The sequence below is a fragment of the Meriones unguiculatus genome, chromosome 10, assembly GCF_030254825.1.
Source record: "Meriones unguiculatus strain TT.TT164.6M chromosome 10, Bangor_MerUng_6.1, whole genome shotgun sequence".
NCBI lineage: Eukaryota > Metazoa > Chordata > Mammalia > Rodentia > Muridae > Meriones > Meriones unguiculatus.
Window position 1 is genome coordinate 67,698,540 of NC_083358.1, and position 15,897 is coordinate 67,714,436.

Below are 15,897 nucleotides of genomic sequence, written 5' to 3' on the forward strand. Positions count from 1 at the left end.
CTGTGCAGAAAAGGAGCATGGTCGTAAAACAAAACTAAACAATGTAATGCAACAAAATGCCAGCAAGGCTGAAGACTTTACCTCCCTGTACTAGGAAAACTACAATCGCCATACCATAAATCTGCCCTGCTTGTGGGACACATACAAATGCTGACTGCAAATTCCAGTTGTTGGCGGCATGAAGAAAGCAAGTTGCAGGCAAGGAAACAATGCACTGACCAAGCCATCTGGACACTAGGTTGGCTTAGGCAGAGAGGGGGACACAATCAGAGATGAGGACTATTCCTCATCTGATATCCTGGAGCAGATCCAAGGACCTGGCCTCTCAAGGCCTGAAGCCAAACAAACCAAACCAACCTGTGCAGAGTTAAATTTCAACTGCTCAGTCGGAAGGCAACCATCCATATCCCTCATTCTAATGGGTTCTAGCAAGCCTGACAATTACTTTCAAACCAGGGGCTTCTCATAGAGCAACAAATTTGAGTAGAGGGAGCACAGGCCAGGGAGGTCCCAACAGAAACAAAGGGATCCAGCTGACCTGGGGAAGGTGAAACAACATACATAGCATGATGCCGTTCTCCGCTTGGAGAGGGAAGCTACTTGGAGGTGCACGGTGTACAGGCGTGGCCAGGGGCAATCAGCCCTCAGAGGGCTGGTAAACTCCAGGGAAGACATCCCACCCACTGTGCTGGGCTATCTCAAACTTATAACATTACTAAAACCAAGAAGAACTAATCTAAAGGCACGATTAAGCTCACTAGCATTTTCACATAAAGTTTCTCAATCAGGTAAGGAAGAAATACAGGTACTGTGGTTCTGTGAGTTGCAGAAACTTGACACTGAACAGGGGTCCTGCATGTAAAGCGGTCAGCCACTGATGGTAGAGCCAAAGAGGAGGCTGGATGCCAAACAGTCCTGGATTCAAACCATGGCCACTTCCCTTGGCTGAACCTATGTAACAGGACAGACAGGAAACCACCCACCATTGAGGCTTCTGGCCAGCAGCAAGCCTGGCTAGGGACCACCTCCTTGGCTGAATTAGTTCGTACAGTTCAAAAGCAAGCACACATCAGAGAGTGGGACTGGCCATCGCAAACATTACAATGAGCCCCTGATCTGAGCCTCAAGGACAGGGTGGGACCAGACATCAGAGCCCATGAGCAGCCAGGCCCATGTGGCCTGTCTACAAACTGGGGAGGACAAAGGCTCCGTTGTAGTTTTCATGAATCCCTCCCTCACTTCTGCAAACGTTCGATCCTGTCACATGCGGCTCTTTCACAGCAGAGAACAGACTCTCGAGCCCCCTTGTCCTCGTGAAGCTCCCTCTGTGCAATGGTACACTCAATGGTAACTTGAAACAATACCTCCGACAGTTAAAAAGCGTGATGAGGAAAATTTAAGTGAGGACGAGGAAACGCCGAGGAAAAGGAGCAACCAGCAGCATTCTTGAACATGTAGGCACAGGCTTGGGCAGGGAGGAGTCAGGGCAGAACTCTGAAGGGTGACATCTTGCTCATCCAAAGCCCGCTGCTGCTCTGGACAGCCCACTTCCAGGTGGCAGGGATATTCAAAATGTTCCATTCCAACTGCTTAGAAGAATGTTGACCCAGGCAAAAATTCCTCCAAGGTAACAGCCCTGTAGCATCATGGGAGGGTCTGGCTCTGATGGTCTGTTTGCTGGTAGGGGGCTGAATCCAGGGCCTTACATTCACTAGCCCTCCAGTGTGCTTCCCACTGGGTGGGTACACCCTTATCCTTAGGTGATGGCTTGCTGTGTTCTCTTTGATTTCCTGACTTCCTTTGTTCTTCTGGCCAGGAAGACTGATGTGCAAATGAAAAGACACCGTAAATATGCTCCCTGGGGTAGCACCTTTCCTCATTCACCTGGCACATGTTTACCTGGTGTGACAATAAACAGTCCAGATTGTCTACCTCATGAGTAAGGGCCGTGTCACAATTGCAGTGATTTGTTTAAAGAATGTTGCCTGCCGCATAATTACCCTATAGGTTGCCATCTGTCTCCCCGTCCTCATAAAACTAACCATATGTTGTTTTTGTCAGTGCTGATCCAGTCACACACACCCTTCTCCATGGAAAATGACACGCATTTTCTTTCCTTGAGGTAAAAAGTCTTGAAGGATGAACACTTCTGCATGTCTACCCTGTTTCCTTTCAGTTTAGAGACGTCTTCCTTTGTTCTGTCCATGCTTTGGCCATGGCTACCAACCTAAGCAACAGTAACAATTCTACAAAGTCCCGAAGGGGCCCTGGAGACACGGAGTTTGCAGGTATTAGACCCAGAATTGCATCTGTCCTCTGTGGTTTGACCTGGAGATATGTGGAGAAATATACTTAAGGAAGTATGTCCCTGGAACACTGTTCCTCGCCACCATCTACTGCGGTTTAAAACACTGCGAGGAGAAATAGCAGGTTTCAAAGCACAGAAAGCCCACTCAACCACGGATAACAGCCAGAAATGAATTTAAGTCATCACTTGAAATGGTGCGAAACGGCAGTGTAATACTGCTTTGATTGACAAGGCCAAGAATTCTCAAACTGTTAAACACTGGTCTCATATCACCCACCGACAACCTATAAGCAGCACTAGCACCAAGCGCTCTGGACCTCTGGCTGGTTTGTCCTATTCTTTAAGCAAAATATGAATACAATTGCCTCCAAGGTGTGCCTGTGACTTGAAATAAGACTGCAGGGAACACAAAAACGCTTTGGTACTTTGAGAACACGGGCTCTCTCTCAGGGCAGCAGTAGCCGTGAACACAGCTGCTGGGTGTGGAGATAGCACTTCTTCAACAAGCGGGTCCCTCTGGGCAGCACTGAATTAATCTGAGCCACGGTCCACGGACTCGAGCATAAATCACAGTTACAAAACTGGCCGCAATGTCATCATTTTAAAAGGCCACGGGTTTCCACCAAGGCAAATGGCTCTCTTGGCCTGGGAAAGTATGTGTTGAACTCAATTGAATGGTGCAGAGAGGCGGGTTTTAGCTTTCCACCTCTCTTAATTGATTAATCCCTTCGGTAATCCTTATCACCAAAACCTGCCAACCGCTCAAGTCTTAAAAAAGGTTTAGCCCACATTTCACCTCCTCACTGAATGTCTACCACCCCCCAAATGTATCAACAGTTAACGAGGAGCAGATTCCTGCTCGTGGATCTGAGTTCTGCTGCAGGGGATTCCTGTCTCTGCACCAGCAGCAATTATCGATCTTTGCAATAAATGGGTCGTGCTCATTCCTGGCCAGTCTTGAATAGTCGTCCCTCATAGATCTCTCCCAGGGGCCTTCCTCACTCCAGGCATCTCTCAGACCAAGCCTCACTGGAACACTCCTGTGCACAGGGCAGCGGACAAGTACAGCTCGCATGATGACAGGGATGTCGCCGATAGAGGCTTCGCAGGCGTAGTGACACAATGCGAACAAAGCACGACAGCATGCAGGCACAGGTACAAATAGTCAGAAAGCGAAAATCAAAGAAAATTACTTATATACATCATCAGGACAAATCTTAATCTTTCGAAACTTTCTCAGATCACTCTTGTACGCCCATGCAGGTTTTCTGAAATTTCAGTAAAGATTTGAGTATAGATGGTATGTCCACAATGGAATGGGGGGGTCCATTTTTTGAGAAGAAACAGCTCATCCCTGTGAGCCCTCCCATGGAGACGCTATCACTGCTGACCTGAGTCTCTGACACAGGCATGTGAGGGTGGTATGAAGGGGCGTGGGGTTAGGTGGGAGAACAGAGTGGGAGCCTCAGCCTCGGGGGACAGCTTCTCCAGCCCTCCTGCCTGGTCTTTTTTTTATCTCATGCTAAGGTCTGTTCTAGCCAGTCAGAGCCACGGGGGGTAATTCCAGAGTTTTGTTTCCTTAGATTGGACAGAGAGACCAGGAATATTATCTCAGCAATTTTCTATCTTAATTCATAACAATAACAATCTCCTTTTTAAAAAAATGCTAAAAATAAAAATCTCCTCAAAGGCTTCCCCCTTCCTAAAATAATAAACACACCACACATCTGCAAGATATTCTGAAAACTTTTTCTGTTCCAACAGAAACTAAAATATCCTGATATTATTATAGACGATGCTATTTTCATGTATCGGCTTATTGGATTTCCTTTCTCTGTCTCTGAAGGGCTAGAGTGTTTTTATCACCTTCTGGATGTTCACATAATTTACAAAAGGATTTTAAAAAGATCAAAAAGTATTAATATCTCTTTGTCTCACAATTCTACTTTTCCAGTGTTATTAAGACTTCATCAAATCTATTTTATACAGTTGCTTACCACCAAAAAGAAGAAAATCCACAACAGAATAAGAAAGCAATTAACTTCATATCTTCTTTCATCCCTCATGTCAATTACCTGCACTTAGTCCTTCCTCATCCTCTTATATCTAGCCTTTCTTATTCACTTTTTTTTTTTTTTTTTTTACAGTTAGCAAAAGCTTCAACTATTTCAGTTAAGTGGAAATGAATCAGCAATGGTATGGAACTTCAGTCTACGATATCCACAAATTGTACTTTTTAATGAAAAATTAAAATGACCTAGGTACATTAATCAAAGCAAGTCCTCTATGATGACCATGCAGTCATTACAGATTTTAAAAAATGTCATGTCTAATGATTTTTAAACATGTATTCATTCACTTTGTACATTTGATTGAGTCTCCCCATTCGGTTTTCATGGCTGTAGAAAATAATTGCTTTAAAGTCTATTTAAAAATAAAAACTAAAGCCCAACTTGAAGAACCAGACCCCACACAACTATTTTCTTTATATCTCCGCTCATTCAGAAGGCAGAAGCCGGGTCACAGGAATGAGTCCTGTGAAGACTTGCACCTCTCCTTTGAAAGCTACTGGGGTGCCACTCATCTGAAATGTTTTCCCTTCTTCCAATTTCTCAAGAGTCTGCCCAGCAGAATGCTTGGTTGTTGTGTTTAGTGCCCTCCCTGCTAGGCATTTCCACACTAAATTTCTGCTACCATGAAATACACACTTTTCCTTCAAGGGACCAGCCCAGCATCGGCTCCAAGGCCTTACAGGACCACAACCTACCATCATGTGAGTGATGCTATTTGCCAAAAGACCTTCGTAAGCTGTATTCTACCTAAGGGGGCATTTACTTGGGACCTTTCCTATACTAACAAACTCACTGTGTTGGACCTGGGAAAGAATTTGCAGTAAAGACTGTCTGAAGACCAAAGGGGGGCTGGTTGGAGGAAGTGGCCTGTTTTGGAGGAACACTGGTTTGAGAGTCTGACCGTGCAACTCAAATTCAGGGCTGCTGGACACTGGCAGTGTCAGCTTGGCAAACAGCCTCACTGTGGAAGTGGGGGTTATCACAAAGCTAATTCTTAGATTTGCTTAGACCAGGCTGGCTGAGGATAACCTTGAACTTCTACTTCCAATCTCCCAAGCACTGGGTCTACAGCTGTGCACTACCATACCAGGTTCATGAGGTTCTTCAGACTGAACCCAGGGGCTCCTGAAGCTGGAGGTGAAGGCTTGACCACACCAGAGCCACTCAGGTAAGTGCTGGGTTCATATACAGAGATAAGCAAAGGGAGTGGCTGAAATAACCCCGCATAGCCCAGTTCTTGGTGGGTGGGGAGCCCAGCAGCCATTAATCCTTTTAGGAAACTGCTTACCAGTGCAGGTCTGAAGAATGCCTTCCTTCACCTACTCAGAATTACCAGTTACACTTTTTTTTTCCGGGGGACTGCCTACACCACACAGGAACACAAGATTCAGCACACATCCTGCTTTTTTGGCACTTATTAATTCTGGGGAGTTAATTAAAAAGTGGAATTTATTTTAGGAAAGGAGTGCAAACAGTGATGCTGAGTTAATCAATTATGCAAAGCTGTGCCATCAGGAGGCACACTAAGTCTCACAAAACCTCCTCCTGAGACGGGAACTTGCAACAGGATCGGAAACCCCGGCACCTTTACCTCTAGCAGCTGTGAAGGACTTCACTTACATACCCACCCCCGAGTTCCCCCAAAAACGCACACTTCGATAAGAGAAAATAATCCTGAAGCAACTCTTTAGCCCAAGACAAATTCTGCTCTCAACTCTGTTCCAAGAAACCAGTCCTGGACTACTTTGCTGCTGTTGTTTAATTATCATTTATACTCTGTCGAGCTCTGCGCTGGGGTTTGGGGTTAGGACGGGGGCGGGGGGCAGGAAGGTAGTTACAAGCCCTTTCCAGTCTTGGAATCTGAGAATGGTTCCTCTGTATTTGGAAAGTTCTCACCGCCTCATGTGGCGCAGATAAGCCTGCTGAGCTACAGCAATGGGATGAGCGGTCTGTAGCTATCTCCCCCAAGGAAGAACAGAATATGCTCCTGCCCCACAGCCAATCTTTGCCCTTGAACTAGGAACCCCTTGACCACAGCAGAAACCACAAAAAGACTCTAGCACTGCTTCCTTAGGTAGACAGCGTCTGCCCATCTTCTGTCCTCCCAGACCCAAGTGCTCACGTCCCACCCAGCTCAGGAATCCTTTCTGCTGAGCCGAAGGTGATGCTTTCTGAAGAAGTCACTGTCCCTCATATGCCAGCTGAAAGCTTCGGGGAGAGGGTGGGGCACTGGCTGCTTCTCACTTGTGGGTGCACCCAAAACACTGTTCTTTAACACCTCCACAGCTCTGATGTCATTCTTGATGTCAAGGAAATCAGGACAAGTGAGGCTAGGGCAGGGAGGGGAGGCTCTCTTCCACCTGCCTGTCCCCAACTTGCCATCAGCATTATCCATAGCCCTCCTCTCTCACTGCGGTCCTAAGCTGGCTGTGCCATCCCCTTACCGCACTCTGGCCTCCTCCACCATCCTCTCCTCCATGCTTCAGAACCAACACAACACCACTGCAGAAGAAAGAGTTCCCAGCCTCCATGACAAAGCTCCTGTAGGCAGAGCATTTTCACACAGACCTTCATCCCTGGACTTGAGCTATCAAACAAACTGGGTTAGCACCAAGCAGTTCAGCTAAACAGAAAGGACTCATGGTTCTGTTTTCAGAGACGTGACAGAGAGCGAGCCAAATAAATGGATGCTTAACAAAGGCCAGGACTCCATTTTCAGCTAAGTTTGATTAATTTTTAAGCGCGTTTTAAAAAATAACATTGTTATGCATTTCCCCACTAAAACCATTAAGATAACAGGGCAGACAAGAAAAACTGCATTACATGGAATGTACTTCAGCATTACAACTTTCATGAACAGCTATCTTTAGCTATTATGCTTCTCAGGCTCTGTGCTATTCCCAGCTATCTCAGGAGTTCGGCCCTATCCAAGAAGGCAAAGACTGCAGAGGTGTGTTTAGTCAACTCTGAGCTTCATCCACAGTGCAAAGGGCAGACATCTAAGCATCAGAAAATAACTAAGCTGGCTATGAAGGTTTATGTTACTTGCCAAACTCCAATCAAAAGGAATGGAAGCTTCCATCGACCCTTAAAAGGATCAGTGCAGCCACACTATGTGATGGTTGGCTAGACAAAATACATTGTTCTTTCACAATGCAATTTGCTTTCAAAATGTGCATTCATAGTTCCAAACATGGCGGTAAACATGCCTGTCATCTCAGCATTTGGGAGGCAGGAGGCAAGATAGTGAATTGTGTAGGCCAGCCTAGCTTATGTGACAAAAACCTGCCATAATTTTCTTAAGGGATAGGGACATAGTTCAGCCGGTAACGTACTTTCCAGTCCATGTCCAGTGCTATAGAAACTGGGTATGGAAGTGCACACCTATATCATCCTCACTTGGAATGTAAAAACAGAAGGATGGAGATTTCATGCTCATCTCTGGCTCATTGTTGAGTTCAGGGCACCCTGAACTATATGTATAGGCTCCTTTTTCAAAAGTAAAACTCTAACTAGTTATATAAGAAATTAGGCGTGTTAGTTGAAACCAAAATTTCAATTACCTTCTTGAAGAAAAATAAGCTCTTGTTTATCATAATTATAAACACACAATGTTTCTATGTAGGCTTCATAAAGTCAAGTCTCTGAAAAGCTATGATAGACGGGGACCATCTTATCACCAAGCTAGTGCTGGTGGCCATGGTGGTGCAAGTGACACAGTCAAATCTGGTCCCAACAAAAAGCTCACATAAGCATCCCCTCAGCTAGATTGCAGATTCCAGCTGACCCCTATTACTCTCTCGCAAACTAGGGGGTATAGTTACACCAGGCTCAGGCTCAAACTTCCCAGGCAGCATGGAGCACCCACACACACTTGTTTCAATCTACCTTCTGGCAGAACTAGAACAGAAGAGGAACCCAGCGTTCTAAAGGTGATCTGCGGGAGTCACCTGTAACTGCTGGCTGAACACCTGCCAAAGTAGAGTGGCCTTGGCAGCAAGAAACCAAAAGACAACCAAAAAGTATGTCTTATTTATTTACAACTTTGCTTGCCTTTAAAGCTAAACCACAAATATTTTCAAATGATCATATATTTTAAAAATTCCAGAATGGAACCTGACAGCTGAGAGTATTTCCAATGCCAGCCAGATGAGCAATGGTATAGAAGGAAGACCCTCTACTTAGGCAAGGGCTGGGAAGAGCCTGCCCAGCATACTGATGGCTGCAGCCCTCTCCATCTCTCAGTTTTTGGAAAACAAGATTCTGGCTAGCTCTGGATTTTCTCCTCTCTCCTTTGACTTCTCAGATCCCTCACATTTTGGTCAAAGTTAATGACATCAAGCCTTAAGCACAGGCTGTCCATCCAAGACCAGAAAGCCAATAAAAGAAAAATTAACCAGAACGATTTGTCAGTACCTCGAGACCTCAGGAGACCTACACTAACAGGAACTCGATGGCAGAGGGTTCCCGCTTATCTGGCTTTCGTCTTTTAGGACGTGTGTTAGCACAAACGATGACCAAAGGATCTTTCAAGGAAACAAAACCTACTAAGGTCTAGAAACAAGAAAGCCTGAAAGACGCAGCATAGCCATGATCAGGCAGGCCTGGCGGCTTAGTTGGCAAATACACTACTTACAGAGCAAACTCAGATCCATCTCAGGTCAGGATCGCTTCCAGTTCAGGTCACCTGTATAAACCAGGTGCTTAGCCCTCACAGATGGGAAATGTTCAGTCAGGAAAGCTAAGAACCACCCTGGGGAACCACAAGCTTCAGCACTTCATAAACTCCCTTGACTTCCAGGCGGCTCCTCCTGCTTCTTATATCTCCTTTTTGACGACTAATCCCTCTGTAGGGTATTAATTACTCTGTCACAATGAATGGCATTACTCCACAAACAGGAACAACTCAATAAAACCCAAAATGGATTAACTTTTTGATTTATTATGTTACCATCTTGATAGTTTATAACTGCATCATCAAAACAATATTTTGCTATACATTAGAGTGTTTCTTTGTCTTCAGTTCAACCTCCTGCATTTAAAAAAAAATAGAATTTCTAAGTAATTTTTGGAGCCAGCATTTTAACTCTAAGAGAAAGGTCATGGTTTGTGAAGAGGAGAGCTGGTAGGCTTCCAACAGCACAAAGAGCCACGCTGGGTTATACGAGTTCCTGGGATCGGTTCTTCCCTAGTGGCGTGAGACCTCACAACTAGACCACCCTCAGATGGTACCCAGGGGAATACGGGTGAGATATCTAGGAAATCTTGGGTCATGCAGCTTGCCATCGCTCCTGTCCTCTGGCTCATTGCTTCCCCTCTTACTGTTCTCTGCTGTGCAGCCAGTACCAGGGTTTGAGGCATTTGTTTACACACTCACTCTCTGTTGGACTTGTCCAAGCTCCCCTTCCCACTGTCTGGTCTCAACCTAGCCCCATGCCAAAGTCCACAGGTCCCTACTCTACCTTCAGACACAGCGGAGAGACATGGAGGATTATTCTTACTCTAAAAACACTAGAATTGATACTGTATCTGAATAAGCCAGCTCAATCATTCCCATTGTGGGCAAGCAATCAAAACGCTCCTTGGAGAGGCCGGGGAGCTAGTGCAGTGGACAGTGCACGCATGAGGACCTGCAGTCAGGTCCCAAGTGCTCACGTAGGCCTGGTTCCAGTGGAACAGTGCTACTGTAATCCCAATGCTGGAAGGTGGAGGCAAAGATTCTGGGGGCTCGCTGGCTGGTGAGTCTCACCAACCTGTGAGCTCCACATTCCATGAGAGACCTTGTCTGGGCAAATAAGGTGGGGTACGAAAGAGGAAGCCACCTCACATCCATTCACACACATGGCCACTTACATCTACAACCCCCATACACACATACAGAGAGAGAGACACACACCTCTTTTTATCTGAAACCAAATCAACATGTACGCCCCAGTACTACTACAGGGTCTCAACAGTACCCAACTGTGCTCCCCACACACTCTCCCAGCGCCCAGCACTTAAGATCAGCTAAGTAACCGCTGTATCACCAAATAAATACACTGCTGGTCCATGCTTAAGCTGGGAGGTATGAAAATCTATTTGCCAAGCTGAATGAATACACAAAAGCACTCTGAAAGACATTCTACACAGTTCCCACAACTACATGAAACTATTGCCTCAAAGCCACAACCAGAACGCGGGGCTGTGCTTAAACACTGCTGCTTTCCTCAAAGCCTGTTTTCAAAGTTTCTGTACTTCCCTTGGGCTAACCTGTTCTATACACGTTCTTAAAAAAAAAACATCTAAAAGTCATCTTACTTTCTCATGCTGTAGGTAGATCACTACTGCAAAGCACAGAGAGAGGAACTTCACACGCAAGAAGACAGTTACCAAGAGAAGAGACCATGCTTTGAATAGGAAGGCACATTTTTGACAATTTATGCTCAGAGCATTGAAAGTTACAGACTCAATATAATTCCTTCTATTACCAGAAACAAGGGACTTAAAATGTGAGGCGATGTTGCTTTTTCCTTCCAGTCTGCCAAGACTGCTTATTTGGCTTCAAGACAATTGCATTCTCACAGAAGTCCTTCACTCGCCTCATTTCCAACAGCACTCTGAACAAGTGATTGACACAGGACAGATTTGGGGGGAGGGGAGAGGAAAGGAAAAAAAAACAAACACTAAACTTTAGGGTCAGGAACCCTGATTTCTAGAGCAGGTTCTGCACGAACCAGATATGAGCCACGGATGATTTACCTCACCTCTGGATGCCAGGTTCCTCACACATGCAACAAAGAAGAACTCACAGAGAGAGCTCTCCTCATTCCACCCAGACATGGCAGCAAAGTCCTCCGCTGAGAAGGTGGCCCACTGTTGCTCACTGGCTACCACCCAAACCTTGTTTTTAAATAATTACAACTGAGTATTCTGAAAATGTTACCAGGAGAACACATCTCTCTCTCTCCTTTTCATTCCCTACCCTGATCTCCTAACCCCTGAAGATATGTTAGAAAAATGTAACCTTTCCCCCATTCCTCTGCTTTTCCTGGGGGGTGTAGGGGGCGACAGACAGCGGCCTTATACAAGTTCTAAGCCAAGGCACTGTTTCCAAGGTAACGGATTTTTCAAAAAAGCACAGATAGGTTTAGGACGTGGAGTATGTAGATGAACGGGGTGACCCACTAGTTATTTCACACACAGGCAAGAAGGCAGGTGAACTCTTCTTCTGCATGTACACCAGGAAGAATCTGTTCGAGGCTTTCACAACATTTGTAAATGATTCTCTTTGGGCAAAGTGGTTTCTAAAATACAAAACTCCAGAGAGGAGACTTGGACGGTTAATCAAGGAGAAAAGCAGCTTCTCCAGAAAAGCCTACACGGAAGTGGGGGTCCCGGAGCAAGGCGTGTAACTATAGATGCTATTTTCTGCAGCTCTCTCCCAGCCACAAACAGTGGCCCAGCACACGCTCCCTTGCCAGCTCAGCACACAACAGGCATCGACCATTCCCTTTCTGATCTTCCCACTGAGCCACTTGCAAGCGCACCAAATGCACAGTGCCCTGTCGAAGGAGCGACTTTGGCTTCTGAATGGAGAGGGGGAGCCAAGGAGGTGGTGGCCCCTCCTGCCCCGTAGACAAAGGCAAGAAACTGAGCCTCTGGCAGCTGGAAGGTGGTGGGGCCACCAGCCAAGGGTGAGGGGGCAGAGGGATAGAGCAGCTCTTCCTGGGGCGGATGTCCTGCCGTGGCCAGCACCCAGAGTGCACCAGTGCGTGCCAAGGGCTGTTCCCAAGCCCTCCTCCAAGAAATGTGAGGAAGCCAAAGGAGGGAAATGGTGATACATTCGTGACATGGCAGGAACAAAACCAAATAGATGCCAGGATGCTGGGGAAGAGGTGGCATGCTGTGGGCACCAGGAATCCAATTACAGAGCCTGTTTGGCCACAGTCGGGTCAAACCTCCTGCAGGTACAGAAGAATCTTGGAACACCTAGGCTCTATGGTTTCTAGAATTCTGGGATGCAAACAAAGAACCACTTGTGTTCTCTTGGATGCCCACACTGCCAATTTGTCTCTCACTTTCTAAATAAAACTAATTGTCAGCCTCTTCTTAGGCTGTGCCTTTTCCTTGGCTCCATGAAAAGGGAGCTCATATCGCTCTACTCAAAAGTGGGTGAGTCCTGACCAGGAACTCTGCACCAGGCAGGCCAGGGACAACCCCATCTCCAAAATCATGCACTTCCGTGCTCCGACCTGGTCCAGAAACAAGTGTGTGCGCTTCCAGGCTTTCTAAAAACTGGTCTTCTTTGGTGTCCTCCTGAAGGTGTTCCTACACTAGCCCTGTGGGGATCAAAAGAAAGGCCGCAAGCATGCAACACCCCACTGCCACTGCCACCCCCCAGTCAGTTCTTACACGGAAACCCTTTGCCAACCATCCTGTCCTGTCGCTCAGGCTGGCTCTCTGTAACTACAGACTAGGTTATTCTGCCTGACTCTATTGAGAGTCCTCTCATTTTCCTGTTTTGTAAAACCAGTATGTCTTGGAAAGTTACAAGGAATTAACTTCCTCGTGGCCTGCAGGATGAAAAAGTAAAAAGGCATTCCATCTCTAAGACTTTGCTGAGCCTTTTAAAAATGAGCCAAATGTGCCAATGTCACAGGAACGCAGAGAGTCACAGAAATCTGTCCCCACCGTGAGTCTCCCTCAGCAAAGAGAGGGCAGTCAGTGTTAACTTCAGTTCCCCAAAAAACGTTACCACCCCATTTTTCATTCTCTGAGTCTGTTATTTCTGAAGGCCAAAACTTGGGCACTGTCAAGTTTTAAAGACTTTCTCTTGCTCTGAATATGTTTAATATAATTTCTTCTCTCTTCCCACAGGCCTTCCATTTATCTCTGCTTACTGATTAAAAAAAAAAAATCTTACAGGTTTCCCATCTTTCTCAGTACTTGAAAATAAAGGACAGAGTGGACTAAACAAGAGAAAGGCGGAAGACAAATAAAATCCAGTTATGTCAGTGGAGCAGATTCACTCCCCTGAGGCATCTAGAGGGCTTCCAAGTACAACCTTACCACAGCATGTGGGCTCTCGAAAGATGCAAATACTGCCTCTCTAATGTAAACTCTCAGATAATGTCACTGAGTGTATAATTAATCACAGCTCACACTTGTGGAAGGCTTTGTTTCTTAAAGATGTCTGCGTGTATGCCACGCGCCATTTTATTCTTTGGATGAGAAGGTTGATTACAAACGGTGGACATTGCCTAAAAAGTGCCGTGTCGTTGTTCAGGTGAGAGAACAAACCCACGATAAATTGAACCCATGCAAGAGGTGGTGATGTGAGGACTAGAATCGCTCCCCGGGCCCCTCTCAAAGCTCCCCACATGGGAAGAAAATTTCAGGATTGATGCAGGCTGCAACCCAGACCCAAGTCATCTTTAACACCAGACAGCTGTACGCCAGAACGCCTAGTTCCCACACAGCAAGCATAGTTAGCAAACTGGGGCAAACACATGCTTGCTTTAGAGTATTTTAGGGTCAACTAATCTCCTGGAACTGAGATCAATCCTGGTCCCAAAGCCACTGAGCCCACAAAGGTGGGTGCTTAGCAGCCGGATCCCCGCCTACGCTTAGAGGCCAGTAATACTCCCACATTTTCACTTATGGCCTCGGATGATGGCTCTAGCAGACAAAGGAAGGGAAAGCGTGATCACCAGAAAACTTAATTCCCTATAAACACACATTTTCTGTAATTGGCAAGGGGGTGAGGGGTGTCTTTCTTGCTCCTTGACAGGATTTCTTTGCATTAGCTGGATAATTGCTTCCTTTCTCCCATTGCCTAGAACTAGAATCAGGGACCAGGCTGCCAGATACATACAGAATATCAGAAATAAGTCCAAAACAGGAATACCAATAACATAATTAAGTTTTTCAAAAATACTTATCATGACCCCCAAAATTCCATTACCTTGTGATAAGTATGCTGGTTTATTTGTTTGTTTGTTTTGCTTTCTGAGAAAACTGTAAAGCAGAACAAAATACAGTGAATTTCCCATCTGGTGTTGCAATACTGCTAGCAGTGTGTGGAGGGGGTGTCACTGTGGAAGATACCCCACACACCTCCCGCCTGCTCGCCCGCCTTTTTTACCAGCCTGCCGAGTTATTTCAATAGCACATCAAGCTCCATTTCCACAGTCAAATCTCCTCCCTGTGTCTGCAATCACAGGTAATGAGCATCCAGTGAGCAGATTTACTCTGAGCCTGGCAGCCATGGTCTGTGATTCCAGTCACATCACTGTGTATTAAGAAACTGAAGCGCACAGGAAACCAGGAAATGAAGGGGCACCATCCCCATCGCAAAAAGACCATGTTGTTAACAAAACAGCACCTGTGGTCGAAAATTCTTCTGGCCTGGCTCCCTCCTCATCCCCTGGATTTGCAAAATGAACAGGGTGTTACCAGACGTTACAAGGCGTAACCAAGCATTCAGCTCTATGGCAGCTGGTCCAGAGCCAGCTTCCCAACAGAGAAGGGTTTACAAAGGCCTACCACGCTCACTCATTTCATCTCCTCTCCTTTTCTAGAAAGCCCTGTGTGTTCATTACTTGCCTTCTGGCTGTGACAAAGTACCCTGACAAAAGCAATTTCAGGAAGGGAGGCCCTATTTTGGCTCACAGATCCAGGGTACAGGCTGTTACATCAGGCGGTCATGGCGGGAGGAGAGTGAGGCAGCTGGCCGTCTTACAGCTGCAGTTGGGAACCCTGAAGAGACTCGCTGGCTCTCAGCTCACCATCTCCTTTAGGTGGGGCTTCCCACCTTAGTAAACCTGATCCAGAAAATCCCTCACGGACACACCCCGACATTTGTCTCCTAGGCGGCTGTAAACCCCATCAATGATGGCAGGGTAAAGTATCACACAATATGAAAGGGCATTCTCATCTTAGAGCTGAGATCCCCAAGCTTACATGAGCTCCCTGTCCGAAGTCACCGAGTTCACCAGGGTCGTGATGGCTGTCACTCCAAGCCTCCTGACCTACACCATGCCCACAACAGTCCCATGGCTCCATCGGCCTGGCTGTCAGTACCGGGAGAGCCAGTAGTTGATCTTGAAGAAGTTGGGACAGAACTGCCTCTGTTCTGATGTGCTTTCTCCAAGAAAGGACAAGGTCCAGGCCACCAACAGTCAGCCATGCAACTGAGCCCAGCCCGAGACCCCACCGTGTTATTAGACATCAGGACCCCTCCCCTCAAAAACTCAACACCCCACTTTAATGCATTTTGTCCTAAACATGCAAGAGAGTGGCATCTTCAGAAATACAATTACCTTTCATTTGGGTTGTATCACTTTTAGGTTTGACATGACCACAGATCACTGTGAAATTTTGAAGTTTTAGACCATGAGTTCCTCAAGTAGCTGACTCTCCAATAAGCACTCCATGAGAGCCCAAAGAGGAGGAGGAAGAAGAGGCTGAGCCACAGGGGTGACAGATAGGTGGCAATACAGACTTCAACCCCCGTGTGCATATCAAGCAGCAGTC

General features: G+C 46.3%; 1 protein-coding gene across 3 annotated transcripts in view; it reads right to left on the reverse strand.

Moving 5' to 3' along the window:
• Tspan5 (tetraspanin 5) overlaps positions 1 to 15,897 on the reverse strand; it is a 164,972-nt gene that overhangs the window by 95,533 nt on the left and 53,542 nt on the right. The gene's annotated exons all lie outside the window — the stretch shown is intronic.